The sequence below is a fragment of the Anomaloglossus baeobatrachus genome, chromosome 1 (genome assembly GCF_048569485.1).
Source record: "Anomaloglossus baeobatrachus isolate aAnoBae1 chromosome 1, aAnoBae1.hap1, whole genome shotgun sequence".
Classification (NCBI taxonomy): domain Eukaryota; kingdom Metazoa; phylum Chordata; class Amphibia; order Anura; family Aromobatidae; genus Anomaloglossus; species Anomaloglossus baeobatrachus.
The window spans coordinates 378,907,478-378,924,027 of record NC_134353.1 but is presented as its reverse complement, the minus strand read 5'-3'; the positions used below and the strand labels follow the sequence as shown (position 1 = coordinate 378,924,027).

Genomic DNA, 16,550 nt, shown 5'->3' with positions numbered 1-16,550 from the left:
GATGGAGAGAAATGTGCAAAGATGGGGGAAATGTGCAAAGAGGGAGAGAAACATGCAAAGATGGGGGAAAACATGGCTTCAAGGATGGGGGAAACATGGCTGCAAGGATGGGAGAAACATGGCTGCAAGGATGGGGGAAACATGGCTGCAAGGATGGGGGAAACATGGCTGCAAGGATGGGGGAAACATGGCTGCAAGGATGCAGGAAACATGGCTGCAAGGATGGGGGGAAACATGACTGCAAGGATGGGGGAAACATGACTGCAAGGATGGGGGAAACATGACTGCAAGGATGGGGGAAACATGCAAGGATGGGGGGAAACATGCCAGGATGGGGTACATTTACCAGTATGGGGGATACATTTACCAGAATGGGGGGAAACATGAAAGGATGGGGGTTAACATCCCAGGATAGGGGGAACATGAACATGCCAGGATGAGGAAAAATGCCAGGATGGGGAACATTTAGCAGGAAGGGTGACATTAATCAGAATGGGGTACATTTACCAGGAAAGGGGACATTTACCAGGATAAGGGAACATGTCTGGATGAGGTACATTTACCAGGATGGGGTCATTTAACAGCATGGGGGAACATGCCAGTATGGGATACATTTACAATGGTGGGGTACATTTACCAGGAATGGGGTGCATTTACCAGGATGAGGAATATGCTGGGATGGAGTACAGTTACTAGGATGGGGCCATGATGTGGAAAAATATACCAGAATGTAGGAAATATATATCAGGATGGGGGACATGTTTACCAGGAGTGGCCCAGGAAGGGGGACAGAACTACACAATGAAAGGGGAGGGGAGCAACTCCTACGTCTTTGTGGGATTTCAAGATGTTCAGACTTTGAAATGTAGATGTGGATTACAGGGTGAAAGCTGATTGCATTCCATTCTAAAATCTCTGTCTAATATGCTGCAATTTTTTCCAGAAAGATCAATCAAACTGCTGTGTCTGGAAAGGGCAGTGGCTCAGCTTCAATGTGTGGTAAGCATGCATGAGTATGATGCCCCCTGCTGAAGAGAAGAGAAGACGGCAAAGGTAAGGTTACAATCAATTATTTACATAATAGGATTGGTTGGCACTTTGGGAAAAAAAATGGATATAGGGCTACAGTTTGGGCACTCGGCCTGTAAAAGTTTCGCCATGACTGATATATAGGGTTGACAGATAATGCAGTAAAATTTATATTTTATTTATTTCTGTTTCTTGTTAAATCAAGTCCAGAGGCCGGACCGCACTGTAAAGGGCCCATTACACGCGTCGATTTATCGGGAGATATGTCGTCGGGATCACAGATTCTGTGACGCACATCCAGCATCGTTTGCGACGTCGTTACGTGTGACACCTACGAGCGACTCTGAACGATCGCAAATAGGATGAAAATCGTGGATCGTTGACACGTCGTTCATTTTTAAAAAATTGTTCGTTTTGGGGAACCAGCCGACATATTGCTCCGTGTGACACTCTGCCAACATCGAACAATATTCAAACAACCGCCTGGGCCCAACAATATATCGTCGATCGATGATGCGTCGATTTTGAGATCGTTACATGTGACCGCAAATAAACGACCTATGAGCAATACCAGCAAATCGTAAATACGATCTGGGCGTGTCACGTCGCACAAGTGATCGTCAGATAAATTGTAGCGTGTAACGGGCCCTTTATACAGAGAAGACTATCAATCACTAAGGACTGCCCAATGGACTTTTTTTTCTTGCCCTAACTTCAACTTGGTGCCCAGATCCAGAAATAACCCTTTGGCATACCTAAAGAAGGTGCCATTTTCATCTTCAGTCCGCATATCCAAGCAAAAACCACAGCTGAAGGATTGACCTTCAAATAAAACGGGTGAAAGCCAAAGACTCTGTACCTTCATTCACCACTAAATCCCTTTCTAGCTTTCATGTAAACCTGAATCAGCCACTCTACTTAAAGGTGTGTGCTAATTTTCTGTCTTCAGGACACATCGCTCCTCTGCCCTCGTCTTTCTGCTTGCCAGGAGGTAGTGATCTCCCATCTATTGACAGTTCAGACTACTGGCATGCTTTCTCCCATGCTGCTCACAAACGCAGCTTTGCCTCTGCAGCATCAGAAGAGTGCAGGGGCATTGAAGTTGACCAGACCAAGAAATCTGGTGATTAGCTTCAAGAGTGGTGTTTCAAGCTGATTAGCAAATAGATAGCAAATACGTGCCATTAACCTAGGCAATGGGCAGTAAATTATAGAAATAAAAATCCCTCTGTTCTTGAGAATGGAGAGAATTTTTAAGACGTGAATTGCAAAGTTGCTTATGTTATGAAGTCGCCGCTCACTCACTGTGTTCTAGGCCTTTCAGCATTGTGCAGCAGCCCAATCATGGGCTGCACCAGCTAATCTTTCTCCAGGTGTCACCTTTCAGGGTGATTAGCTGGCAATGATTAGACCATTAAGGCCCTGTGCGCACTGGAAAATGGAATTTTCTCAAGAAAATTCCGCAGGTATTCAAAGATTACCGCACCCGCGGTAAAAAACCGCGGCAAACCGCACCCGAAAACCGCATGCGGTTTGCCGCGGTTTTACCGCGGCATTGTTCGTGGTATTGCCTCGGTTTTGCCGCGTGCGGGTTGGTATGTGCTTTATTGCATTCAATGCAATAAAGCACATTGAAAAAAGAAAAAAAAAAAGTCATTTCATTCTGAGATAGAGAAATAGACAGAAGAATAGATAGAAGAATAGATAGATAGACAGACAGAGGGATAGATAGAAGGATAGATAGAGGGATGATAGATAGAGGGATAGATAGAAGGATAGATAGAGGGATGATAGATAGAGGGATAGATAGAAGGATGATAGACAGAGGGATAGATAGAAGGATGATAGATAGAGGGATAGATAGAGTCCCTGTGAGCACACTCTGCATTTCCCACGGTCGGCAGTGAGTTCACATTACCGGCCGTGGGAAATGCCCTGGAGTTACCTCTGCTGTCTCGCTGCGAGGCTGCATTCAGCAGTGTCTGTGTCAGTTGCGGCTGGATGCAAGCATCGCAGGACGCCGGAGCTGTGGATTACGTCGGAGCTTTGTTTCGGGAGGGGTTAATAAAAGGGTGAACGAGGCTTTTTTGTGTTTTATTTAAAAGGATTTTTCGGTGTATTTTTTTTCACTTTACTTACGGGTTGATCATTTCAGCTGTCTCATAGACGCTGCCATGATCAAGCCTGGAGTTAATGGCGGTGATCTGCCACCATTAACCCCTTGTATTACCTTGACTGCCACTGCTACACGGCAGCAAGAAGAGCCGGGGACACTCCGGTACTGCCGCATAATGCATGCGACAGTCCCGGGGCAGCTGCGGGTGATATTCTCGGCTGCGGGAGGGGGAGTGAGGCGGGGGACATTAACCCTGCCCCTCCCCAGCCTGAGAATACCGGGCCGCCGCTGTGTGCTTACCTCGGCTGGACGGTAAATATACAGCGGAACCCACGTGCTTTGTTTTCTATATTTCCGTTTGATTTCTATGTGTGTTCTATGTGTCTGTGTCTGTGTTCTATGTCTGTGATGTGTCTGTGTCTGTGATGTGTGTGTGTGTTTACTCTCTGCTCCGCTTCCTCTTCCTGTAATGACACCACTTCCCTGCAAAGCCGCAGGCAAGCGATGTACATTACCGGCGGTAAACCATGAAATACCGCAGGGAATAACGCAGGAAAATGCAATGAACCGCACAGAATTTGCGCCTGCGTTATTCCCTGCGGGATTTCACGATTATATTGGAGTCAATGGAGTGAAATCCCGCAGCGATGTGCGGAAAAGAATTGACATGCAATTGTTTTTGCTGCGGGAATCCCGCAGCAAAACATGCAGCTGTCAAAATCCGCCTAGTGCGCACAGGATTTTTTTTCCCATAGGTTTTGCTGGTGATTCACTGCAGAGATGTTATGAACATTTTCTGCAGCGAAACATGCAGCAAATCCGCCGAAAATCCGCGGCAAAATCCAGTAAGTGCGCACAGGGCCTAACAGTTGTAGCTTTGATCTGTGGAGTATGTGCCTTTTGTTTGCTGTTTTGATCTTTGCTGCCTGACCTTGGGCCATGCTTTTGACTACTCGCTTACCTAACCGCTTTGTCTCATTCGGCACTGTTTGGAATGCTTACCATGGATTGTCACCAGTTTGCTCTTTGTCTTGCCCCTCTGCCATCGACATACACTATTGTTATTTGACACCAAACTTCTTGACTCCTCTGTCTTACAATAGCCAGCATCACAGCTTGTTTTTACAAGCATTTAGCAAATTTTAAGCATTAATAGGCATGAGACATCCTCTTTATGAAAATGACGATAGCCTTCAGACATACTATCCATCGAAATTTTTCCCAAATGCTTACTTTTATTCTTTCCACAATGTGTGAGCTGAATATCAAGGTGGCTCACATTGAGATGAAGACTAGTAACTTTGCTAACTCAAATAATCAATTAGTGGATGCCCACTTTCAGGGAAGTCATCGAGGCACCAATGGGATACTGCAGTCAGGAGTCCGGATAAAAATTAAATGAAAGGGCACCAACTGGAAATAGATTGTGGGAAGGGCATAATGGAGTAACAGTGGCAAGGCTTTGCTGGCAAGTGGCTGGGCCGAGGCACATGGTGGACCTCTGACCCCAGAAGTTAAGATCTATGCAGGTTAGTATTACAATGTTATTAATTGATGTTTAAGAAGTGCTGAGTTGTCTTGCAAAATATGACATCACTAGGGCATCACTAGATGACTACCTGGTCTTCACTAGGGCTTCTGGTGATAAGCATAAGCTTGGGCCACAGATATTCATCAAGTGCTACACCCGCGAAGTCCCCAGGACTGCAGCAGCTGACTTACGGGTAAAGTGCAGGTACAGGACAAAACCAGTGATGTGGTCAGATGGTCAGGCAGATTGTGGCAGGCAGCATAGGATCAGTATTTGCAATTAAGGTCAGGAGCAGGGAGGCCAGGATAAACAGTTGAACAGGCTGGGTCAATAACAAGAAAGTCTAAAAAGTAACACAATCAGAGAGAGCATAAGACACTGACTGACTGAAACCTAAGATCAGGTAAAGTGTGCAGGGATGATCTACCTAATGTACCACCTGCTAACATGGGATTGGCTGGGGAAACAGGACACAGGTGGATAAGTTCCTGTAGAGTCTGAACGCGCTTCCCTATAGCCGGGTGTGGACTCTTCAGCAACAGCAGAATGCAGCAGTGCTGGAAGTGTTGCCGAAGGCAGCTCAGTGGAAGGACAAACACTGGGATGAGCAGAGCGGGGGCTGCAATGAGATCAGTGCATACAATGTATCAGAGTCACCGGCATGACAGTACCCCCTCCTTTTTTGGCCAGACTGATGGAGCCACCCTTCAATATTAGTAGGGATGCAGACAGTTACAGCAGACTCTCCAGATCTCTCCTTAGGAACAGAAAGAGAGGCAAGAGAACTTTTTTTTGTCTGCATGAGACTTCATCCAGGACGGAATTCTTCTCCTTATAGCAGCAGGAACAAAGATCGTATCTGGGGTAATGCTTTTTTTTAAAAGAAAAAGAGCAGCTCCAATAATCCTATCCGGGTTAAAGCCATACAGTCTTCTCCACATTTTTTTGTCACTTCAGAGGATTGAGACAAGGCATAATAGTTGGTGTTAGTTTGCGGAGCAGAAAAATTCAAAACTACGGAAGGCCGTGACATGTATGGGACCCTGATCAAGCAGTTGGTAGTACAGAATGAACCTCACTGAAGCACCTGGCCAGTGATCAGTCAACAACTGATGCATGTAGGTGCAGCAATGGAAGGTCTAGCCCAGGGTTCCCCAACTCCAGTCCTCGAGGGCCGCCAACAGTGCATGTTTTCAGGATTTCCTTAGCATTGCATGGGTGTTGGAATCATCAACTGTGCAGGTGATTAAATTATCACATGTGCAATACTAAGGAAATCCTGAAAACATGCACTGTTGGCGGCCCTCGAGGACTGGAGTTGGGGACCCATGGTCTAGCCGAACAGTTCACGGATTTAAGTAACACGTCAAACTTATTTTTTTCAGAATGCAGGACTCAAATCTACAACATGATTGGTATTGTAATATATTGAATAGACTCCACAAGGTGCTGTCCATCAATGGAGGAAATAGCCAAGGGATGATTCAATTGTTGTGTAGGAAGTTGAAATTGAAGAACCAGATACTGACGGATGAAGTTGGCAGCAGAGCCAAAGTTCAAATGAGTTGCAGCGGTAAGGGACCTTCCCTTCCACACAAGGGTGACCTTAGTTAATAGTTTTGGAGAGCAAACTTCCCAACCTTGCAGGACACTGATGAACATAATGCCCATTGTCTCCATAATACATGCACTTGTTCTCTATAAACCTTTGCTGCCGCTCTTGTGCAGAAAATTTGGCCTGCTTGACTTGCTCAGGCTCTATAGCAGGGGAAGTGTCCTCTAGCAGCAAGGAGTGCTGGGAAGTCGGGACTGTTTGAGGTATACCTTGTATATGGGAAGATGCTTGAGCTTGCTCCAAAGCACACTCATGGAAACGCAGGTCAATCCTAGTCGCCAGGTGAATTAAGACATCCAGGGAAGATGGGAGATCTCGGCCTGCCAGTCAATCCTTGATATGATTGCCAGAAGGTCGCCATCAGGGCTTCTTCATTCCAAGCCACCTCCGCAGCCACGATATGAAAATACAAGAATGTGACGCCCCTGACTTTATCAGGGTGTCACAGGGAACTGCACCCCTGTCTCTTATGGTGCGGAACTCACCCTCCATGGTTCTGGGATCCTAACTACTGGTATTGCTTCCATCAGCACTCAAATCCTAACCACACCTCACACCACACACCACACCCTGTCAGGCACACCAGTGGGTGGTCTAGCTGGAACAGGGTCAGGCAGACTGGTGGGAGGGAGGAAGTCAGATGAGTAGTAGCCCTCAGAGAGTGAGGAGCTGAGGGAGTTGGAGCTCCCTGTGTGACCTTGGTTGGGTCGCAGATGGTGATCTGGGACCGGAGGAGTCAGAGATCCGGTCGCAGGGTATTGGAGAAGGGTGCACTGACTTAGTTTTGGAGAACGGTGGGCACCAGAAAGTCCAGTTACCGGACCGGTACCGAGCACGGTAGGGTACAGGAACCTAGATCAGGGCATAGCTTCACACAACCTTGTAATTCACCTGTGGAGGATAGTCTCTTTATGAACTTTCCCCTAGAGCTCAGAGATCAAATGCACCAACACAACAAGGGGGATAGGGCTTTCCAACTTATGCAGCCTGCAAAGATCACAAGTGTCAGCCATCGGTAGCACAGCTCCCTATTTAAACATAGGGAGCGGGACCCTGACAGCTTCAGGCCGAATGGTCATTCAGGAACATCGACATAATTGTGCATGGAGGCAAGCTCCGGACCACTAAGCAATACCAGCGGGGACGGATACCCGGACGAGCTCCCCAGAGCAGCAGCGGCACCCAGAGACTTGGTTTTCTCCTGTGTCAGAGTCTGCTTGATGATTGCACCAACATCGCACAGTCTGAGTGAGTACACTACTCTCCCTGTGTCCTGCTTGCCCGCATAGCCTTCACAACGCTATCTGCCACCTATATCGCCCAAATCCTGGGGTCTCCCCTACCCGTGGAGGGAACACCATCTGGCTGCCCCAATCCATCTTCCCCAGGTACTCCCATCAGCAGCGGCGGTACTCCCCTTACCGCGAACCACAGGTGGCGTCACGAACATTTATCCCCTGTAAATACCCCCGTACATTTGAGTGACCACAAGCCCCCGGGTCCGGAGACCCTTGAGCCACAGGAACCTCGGATCCGAGAAGTTCGACTGCTGCAGGGGCGGCACAAGATTGTAAGGCATACTGAGCCACAGTATCTACAACTTGACTTAGAGTCAGAAGGAAAGAGGCAACAGAGGAGGTGCGGACTAGAACCTCAAATACCGCTCGGAACCTATCCAGGAACTCCCAAAGGTTGTTGGTTTCTAGACCCCCATGCTCTCAAAGCCAAAGCTTGTCCAGATAGCACATAGACAGTTAAAGCTATCTTGGTCTGGTCCGAAGGAAAAAGATGGGCGTGGAGCATGAAGTGGATTTGTCACGGGTTGATGAAGCCACAACTCTCCTTTAGACTACCATTGAAGAGAGGCAGAAACGGAAGATGAAGTTTGTCTCCTCCATCAGAACTTGGAGTTCGAAGCGGGTCGCCTGGAGAAGTTGCTGATCTTGAGGAAGGATGGCCTGTCACGGCAGAGGTGTGGGATTGAGCAGAGACTGAGGAGGACAAATCCTGCTGAATAGCCACTACATTTATTGCCTATACCAGCTGGTCGAGATGCTACCATTGCGAACGTATCTTACTGTGACGGCAGGTGGATGTGAACCCATTCCGCAACTGGCCGTGCTTACCCAGGAGCAGCACAAGTAGGTGACTGTGGTCTTCACTAAGGCCTCTGGTTTTGAGGATTGGCTTGGGCCACAGGTAGTCACCAAGTGCTACACCAGGGCAGTCCCCAAGCCTGCAGCAGCTGACCTATGGGTCAATGTGCAGGTACAGGGCAAAACCAGAAACGTTGTCAGACGGTCCGATGTTGAGTCAAACACCACAGGCTTAGTATTCGTAGCAGAGGTCAGAATGAGAGAGGCCACGATAAATAGTTAAACAGGCCAGATCAATAGCAAGAGAGTCTACACAGAATTACACCAGACAGAGCACAAGACACTGACTAATTGAACCTAAGTTCAGGCAAGTGTGGATGGATGAGTTGTTTACGATTACTGATAACAGGTGATTCGCTGGGAATACAGGATACAGTTGGAGCTGTGGGCCTCTGATATATCTGTGGCTGGAGAGAAAGTGCTGGGCAGGGAGTTAACAAGGGGAAGGAATAAAGAGGATAGACCTGCTTGGGAGTGGGGACAGATAAGGGCCTTTATTAGTTATTGTTTTAAAGAAAGCTGAAGGGACTGCAATAGGCAGGGCCTGTAGCAAGTATAATATTCTCGGAAGGATATTCATTTTGCAGATTTGGCACTTACCAAACCAGGTAAAGTTAGATTTGGACCACCTCTCACATTCTGCTCTTATAGTTTTAAGACGTCCCAGGAAATTGTATTGGTATAACATTGGAAGGGATGGAGTCATCTTTATTCCTAGATAGCTTAACGTTTGCGCTGCCCATTTAAATCTTGTTGTACTTGAGTGATCTAGGAGAATCAGTAGAGTGATAAATGGAATTTGTTGACTGTTTTGACTGTCTCGCTGATGTTCTTTGAGAAAAGTAAGATAGTTGGAAATTTCTAGGTGAGCTTTTTTCATTTGAATTTAAACCCATAAATTGACAACATAAGATGTAAAATAAAAAGTTGGAAGTCCCTAAACTTATCACTTATTGTTGGAATAAACTTAAATGCTATCTGTTACTAGGTTTTTGCTGCCTCATTTGAAAACAGTATAATGTAGGAAAAGAGACCCTGATTCCAATGATGTATCACTTAGTTTACTGGGTGCAGTAATTGGGACACAGAATTCTTATATACAGTACAGCATGTAGTACAGCTCAGAAAGCTAACCCCACTCAAACACCACAGCTTTCTGTGTACAATGTATATTGACAGTGAGCTGCTTATCAGAGAGAGGGGCATGTTTTGACAGCTGCTTAGGAGCCCTGTAGTCCAGGCAGTGATAATCTCCTCTTGATAAAACTGTCATTTAATGGAAAAAAACAGCACACAGCCTAATAAGTGACACATCCCTTAATTTAGTGTTTTAATTCCTACATCATGCTCTCAGATTACATAGCAAAAACCTGCTAACAGATTCCCTTTAATGAAAATGGTGTTTTTTCCCACAGAGCTCTTCTGCTTATCAAAACAGTTCATATATATATATATATATATATATATATATATATACACATATATATATATATATATATATACAGTGTATATATATATATATATATATATATATATATAGCAAGGAGAAAAAGGTATTAATATCCATACCATTTCTACAGGTGTTAAGGGGAAAACTTTTCTCCTTGCGTAGACTGACAAACCAATTTGTCTTTCAGTGGTGAGGAGTCTTATAGCTACAATGCTCCTCTGGGTAATATTTAAATCGTCTCTTCAGGGAGGAAAGAGATAAACTCTAGTGCCACCTATTGGAAGTAGCAATCCTAAAAGTCAAAATGTGTCTCTTTAACGAGCCACTTTTTGACTTTTAGGATTGCTACTTCCAATAGGTGGCACTAGAGTTCGTCTCCTTCTTCCCTGAAGAGACAATTTGAATATTCTACAGGTGTTAGTGATACCTGTTAAGGCATTTTTACGCTTTAAAATCAGTCTTACATGCACATTTGCACATAAGATGTAATGTTTCAAGGCAGAAGAGAGTGAAACGTTTTACTAATAAGCAGGTGTGCTGCACAGTGATGAGATCTGACGCATTAAAAGTCAGGATTCCTGTGTCCTAATAGATTTATTAACATCAGTACTACAGAGAGCTTAATACTTGTGAAGGAGGTGTTGGGAGGTTTTTATAAATTAATTCATAGCAATTAACTTTTATGCTAAAGCACCATTACAGTGGGATTTTTTCCCAGCGCTGGTGTGATGCTTTAAAAATAAGTTCCCTTCTTCTAGCATTATATGGTACTTACCCTCTTTGGACACCACTCTGGTCCCATGGTCCCATCTTTTGCCCTAAACTTCTAACTGGCCAGAAGTTAGAAGTTACATCACAAACTCTCAGTGCATCTCTATGAGAGCCAGAGAGAGGCCAGATTGAGGCTCTCATAGCAGGCAGATCACAAATCGCAGGAAACAGATGAAGACCACAGAAAAAGTGAGTATAATACAGGGGGCAGGAGACTTATATTTAAAGCACCACTCCAGCAAGAAATAAATTAAAAAAACTGCTGGAGTGGTGCTTTAACCCCATTACATGGTATACAGTATATCTGCTGATATCCATGGCTATATAAGTACACTTGGTTGGTGACAGATTGAATACACCCTTCACATTTTTATAAATATTTTTTTATATCTTTTCATGGGACAACACTGAAGATATGACACTTTGATATAATGCAAAGTAGTTGTGTAACAGTGTAAATGTGATGTGCCCTTGCAAAACACAGCCATCAATGTCTAAATTGCTGGCAAAGAAAAGTGAATATGTGGGGCCCCTGAGGCTTCAGTCACCACAGGGTACTGCATCTCTTTTAAGATGTAGTACTCATCCCGGGTAAGGAGGGGTTAGTTGCTGGTGATTCTCACATTCACGCCACAAACAGTTAGGTGTCTTCCCACTGGGGGCATGGCCTGGGATAGATAGGAGGGTGGCCATCACGAAGCATGGGACTTTCCCAATTACTGGACCTAGCAACCTGGAGGGCGGGCACCACTTGGGGAAAAGGGAAGGAGCATCTTCACACATGGTCAGTTAGATAGTCACAGCTTGGGGTCAGACGCACACTGGGACCTTGGCCCACTTTCTTCAACCTTCACACTTCTGGGAGCACTATAAGACCCATGGCTTGGAGCATCCAACTCAACCCAGGTTCTCTACAGCTACACGGGATTCCAGGGTCTGTGGTGAGTGCAGGAGACATCCACAACCCGTTCCATATTCCACATACATCGGGATTGGAGGGACCCCGACCAGAAAGGACTCACAGTTGGAACACCGACGGTGACCTAGAATTGCTCGGGATCGGCTGGGGCCCATCATTAGGATATACTGAAGCAGAGCATGATACATGACATCGGAGTCAATAAGTCAGTTCATCACAAGGTCTAACAGTTCTGACACAATGTAATAGTGAAATCACAGATGACCATGCAAGCACCGTGCAGAGCACATTAGATAAGTCTGGAATGGTGGCCCGAAAAAAGGTGGAGAAGCCTCAATCATCATAAAAAGCGTCTCCTCGAGTTTGCAAAAAAGTACAAAAAGTGAACAGTAGTAAACTGGAAAAGGGTGATTTGGAGCGATGAGATGAGATGAAAGTCAATAGACTAGGCTCTGATGGGTACAAATGGATCTTGAAGAAACACAAAAAAAGGGGTTAACGGATCGAGAAATTGTGGGAACTGTAAAGTTTGGTGGCGGAAACCTGATGATATGGAGTTGTATCCCAGCCAAAGGGGTTGGATACTTGACCAGGATCGATGGGAGTCCCTTTGCTGAGCTAACATATAAGTTACTTTGTACACTTGAGTACTATGGTTATGAAAAGTATGACATAGTGTTCGAGCTAAACAACGACCCGAAGCATACATCAAGATTGGCAAAGAAATTGTTCAATGACAATTAATATTTCTCCTGTTTTGCAGTGCAATATGGGGCAGAATTAATGGTGTGATTCAAATGTACAACTCATCCCACAAAAAACAAGCCCTCAAATGGCTACACTGATGGAAAAATAAAAAAGTTAAGTCTCTTCGAACTAAAACAGAAAATCGCCCAGAGGTGAAGGGGTTAAAACTGCTACACCTGACCCACCCGGTTCTTGTACAGACTAGAGGTCCCAACTGTGCAGTACCTAAACACACCTCCACAGACTGAAACAACCCTAACTGGATGACTCGGATGACCACTTAGATCTTCCCTAAGCAGCCACTGAGGGTTCCATGTAGCTCATTAAAAGTCCAGGGAACAGTGCAGAGGAAAATAAGGTAAGCCAAGAGATATAATCTGCCAGAAGAAACACAGTACAAACAGGCTGTAGCTCCAAGCAGGGTCAACTTCAGAAATATCAACAACAGGGTATGGAAGTACGAGGAAGCTTTAAATAGCTACACCCACTGAGTGATAGGACAGACTAAATTACAGCATAGGAAACACTTGTTAGCAGAAAAGCAATGAACACACAAAGTGTCCACACAGAGACAAAGTGTTCAGAAAAGGGCAGTAACCAAACCTAACTGTGGCTCAGTGGAGAGGGAAACGGACCCCAGCACAGGAGGCTGCTGAATCAAGTCCAAGGCATGACAGTCCTAATCCAAATGTTCCTAATTCCATATGATAGCCAATGTAGATACATTATATGTAGTAGTCCATCATGGAGTCCTAATATTCTCACAATGTATTTCCACGGACTTGATTCATCAGGGCAGTAAAGTTAGAGTCGCTCCATTGCCCCATCCAGGCAAAAGTGGTGACAGCTCTTCATAGTGGGGGAAGGATCCTTGGAAGCGCATCAGGAAAATATTAGTACTCCATGCTGGACTACTACACATTATTTACCTACATTGGCTGTCATATGGAATTAGGAACGCTTACATTAGGACTGTCATGCCTCGGATTTGATCTGACAGCCTCCTTTGCTGTGCTCCGTTTCCCTCTCCACTGAGCCACTGTTAAGGCCGCTTTACATGCAACATCACTAACGAGATGTCGTTGGGGTCACGGAATTCGTGACGCACATCCGGCCTCGTTAGCAACGTTGTTGCGTGTGACACGTACGAGCGACCACTAACGATCAAAAATACTCACCTAATCGTTGATTGTTGACACGTCGTTCAAATCCCAAATATCGTTGTTGGTGCTGGACGCAGGTTGTTTGTCGTTCCTGAGGCAGCACACATCGCTACGTGTGACACCCCAGGAACAACAAACAACACCGTACCTGCCTCCTCCGGCAACGAGGTGGGCGTGACTTTCATGTGGCTGCTCTCCGCCCCTCCGCTTCTATTGGACGCCTGCCGTGTGACGTCGCTGTAATGCCGTACGAACCGCCCCCTTAGAAAAAAGAGGCTGTTCGCCGGCCACAGCGACGTTGCTAGGAAGGTAAGTATGGTAGTCACAGACAGGCCCTTGCACAAATACCAGTCCCCTAAAAAGGTAACAGCAGCCAACCTAAAAACCCTGAGTCTCCCCTCTCAGGCTTTGACGTTCACACCTGGGGTGGAGCCAGGCAGTTGGCCACGCCCACCGAGGAGTTCGGATAGCCGGAGGCTGGAAAAACAAGCAGATGAAGTTAGGGAGTAGAGGAGAGTAGTAGAGAAGGAGAAAACGTCTGTTGGGGATCTGGGTCGTAGCCCGGATACCCTGTGGCCAGGAGGCAGATGGTGGTTGCCGCCTGCAGGAGCCGGGAAGATGGCTGGTGGAACCGTAAGGGACCGGGACAGGGTAGTGGCCCGCCGGTACCGAACCGGGGAACCAACTGGAAACCGGAGCACCAGGTGGGGTACTCAGACCCAGAAGGAGGCCCAGAAACCACTGGACCGAGTCAAATTCACTGTTTGGGGTCTGGACCTTAGGTTCTTTCCCACCCAAGTCTCGACTGAAGACAACAGCCCAACGAGGGGGATAGAAAGCCACCGCTCAGGCAGAGAGATCCCACGGGCCAGCGTCTGCGGGCAAACGGGCTCTCCCGACACACACACAAAGTCGGGGAGCAGACTCCCATCACGGAAGCGCAGGCAGTCAAAGTCTACAAAACGAGGTGCAGGAAAAAAGGCGGGAACCACCAAACCGGGTGGGGGACCAGACGCAGCCGGCTGCAGGCAAAGACCACCATCTTTTTGGTTTACCAGAGACTCCAGTTTATCTGTCATAGTGAGTACAATAGTGTCCTCGGGCCGCGCACCGCCCCGCATCGCACCAACACGCCCGCACCCCCACATCCTAACCCCAACAACCGGGCCCTGGGACCATCAACCCCCTACCCACGGAGGGGTTAACACCTGGCTGCGCAACACCGTCCCCGTGAACCTAGGCAACGGCAGCGGTGGTGTCCACACTCACCACGACCCGTGGGTGGCGTCACGAACTTAAATCCTAAACCGCGGCTCCGGCCGTGAACCTCCCCACCGAAACCCCTCACATAGTGCCAGCCTCCCTTCAGAGCAACGTGACCCCCGGGTCCGGAGGCGCTCGAACCACCCACCGACGAGCCCGGATCTGAGTGGCTCGGCTGCGGCCGAGCCCCAGGGCAGTACATATGTGTGACGGGTACTAGCGATTTTGTCCACCACGGACAGCGATTTGCCCGTGACGCACAAACGACCGGGGCGGGTGCGAACGCTAGCGACATCGCTAGCGATGTCGCAGCGTGTAAAGCCCCCTTTAGGTTCAGTCACTGTCCTTTTCTGAACACTTTGTCTCTGTGGTGTCCTAAGGGACCTTCTACTAGTAATGTTTTTAGTGTCCTTTTAGGGTTATATCCCTTTTTATCCTGTTGTTATTAAAGGTAATATTTTAACTTCCACTTTCTTCTACTACTATTTATCCATGATTGCTAAGCAGGACAATATTCCATTGCGTTAATCAAAGTACTCCACTGCTCAGCTAACCAGTAAAGGTGTTAAAGAGGAAAGAATAATGACATAGCCCCCATCCTCACCTGACCTAAACCCAATTAAGAACTTGGTGGCCTTTCTTATGTGGGAGATTAATGGCAAATGAAAACAGTCACCACTCTGAACAGGATAACAAATAACAATAAACTACTGAGATGGGAAAATTTTCATTTACTATAAGATGCTCTCCCCCTCCCCACTCAAATTTTGGAGGAGAGTGGGTGCGGGACTTAAAGTCCAAAATGTACCTGGCTCACTATTGAGGGTAAGAGCGATGGTGCAGTGCGGTTACAGGAGGCAGGAGCAGGAGAAGCCGGCAGCGGCAGGAGAGGGGTGATCACTTGTCCGCCATTAAAGAAAATGAATATTCACTGCTCCCCACGCCCATAATATTGCGCACCTGTCGACAACGAGGTCAGTGATAGTAAATGACTGTGAAGATTTTTTGTACCACTGATGTCGGTGACGAGAGGTGGATGGGATTATGGTCAGCTGAAGTCTGTGACTGGTGGCGCATACACGCCAAAGTCAATTGCCCGCATCAGATAAGGACACCACAGGGAGCAGAGGGAAGGTGAGTAAAATTGTTTATTTTTTTACATGATACAAAAAGGGGCATAATTGGAGGCATATATACACCAGGATGGTAACATGATGAGGACATATTTACCAGGATAGGGAACATATATATGAGGATGGGGAACATATATACCAGGATAAGGAACATATATACCAAGATGGGGGACATATATACCAGGATCTGGGACATTATATACCAGGATGGCCCCGGGATGGGGGACATATATACCAGGATGGGGAACATGTATACCAGGATGAGGGCCATATATACCATGATGGGGAACAGGACAGTGTGTGCCCCTGACTTAATGAGAGTGTCACAGGAAACTGCACCCCTGTCCCTATGGTGCAGAACTCACCCTCCATGGTTCTGGGAACCTAACCTTTGGTATTTCTTCCATCAGCATTCAAATCCTAACCGGACTTCACACCACACCCTGTCAGGCACACCAGTGGGTGGTCTAGCTGAAACAGGGCCACTCGCCTAGGGGTCAGGCAGACTGGTGGAAGGGAGGACGTCAGTGGGAGGAAGTGGAGAGCAGAGCTTAGAGGCAGATTAGTAGTAGCTCCCAAAGAGTGAGAAGCTGGGAGTTGGAGCTCCCTGTGGGACTTTTGGTTAGGTCGCTAACAGTGGTCTGGGACTGGAGGAGT

The 16,550-nt window shown here is 46.8% G+C and overlaps 1 protein-coding gene across 2 annotated transcripts in view; it reads right to left on the bottom strand.

The window, feature by feature from the left end:
* The window catches only part of SEMA6B (semaphorin 6B), a 323,709-nt gene that overhangs the window by 183,489 nt on the left and 123,670 nt on the right, over positions 1-16,550 (bottom strand). The window lies entirely within an intron of this gene.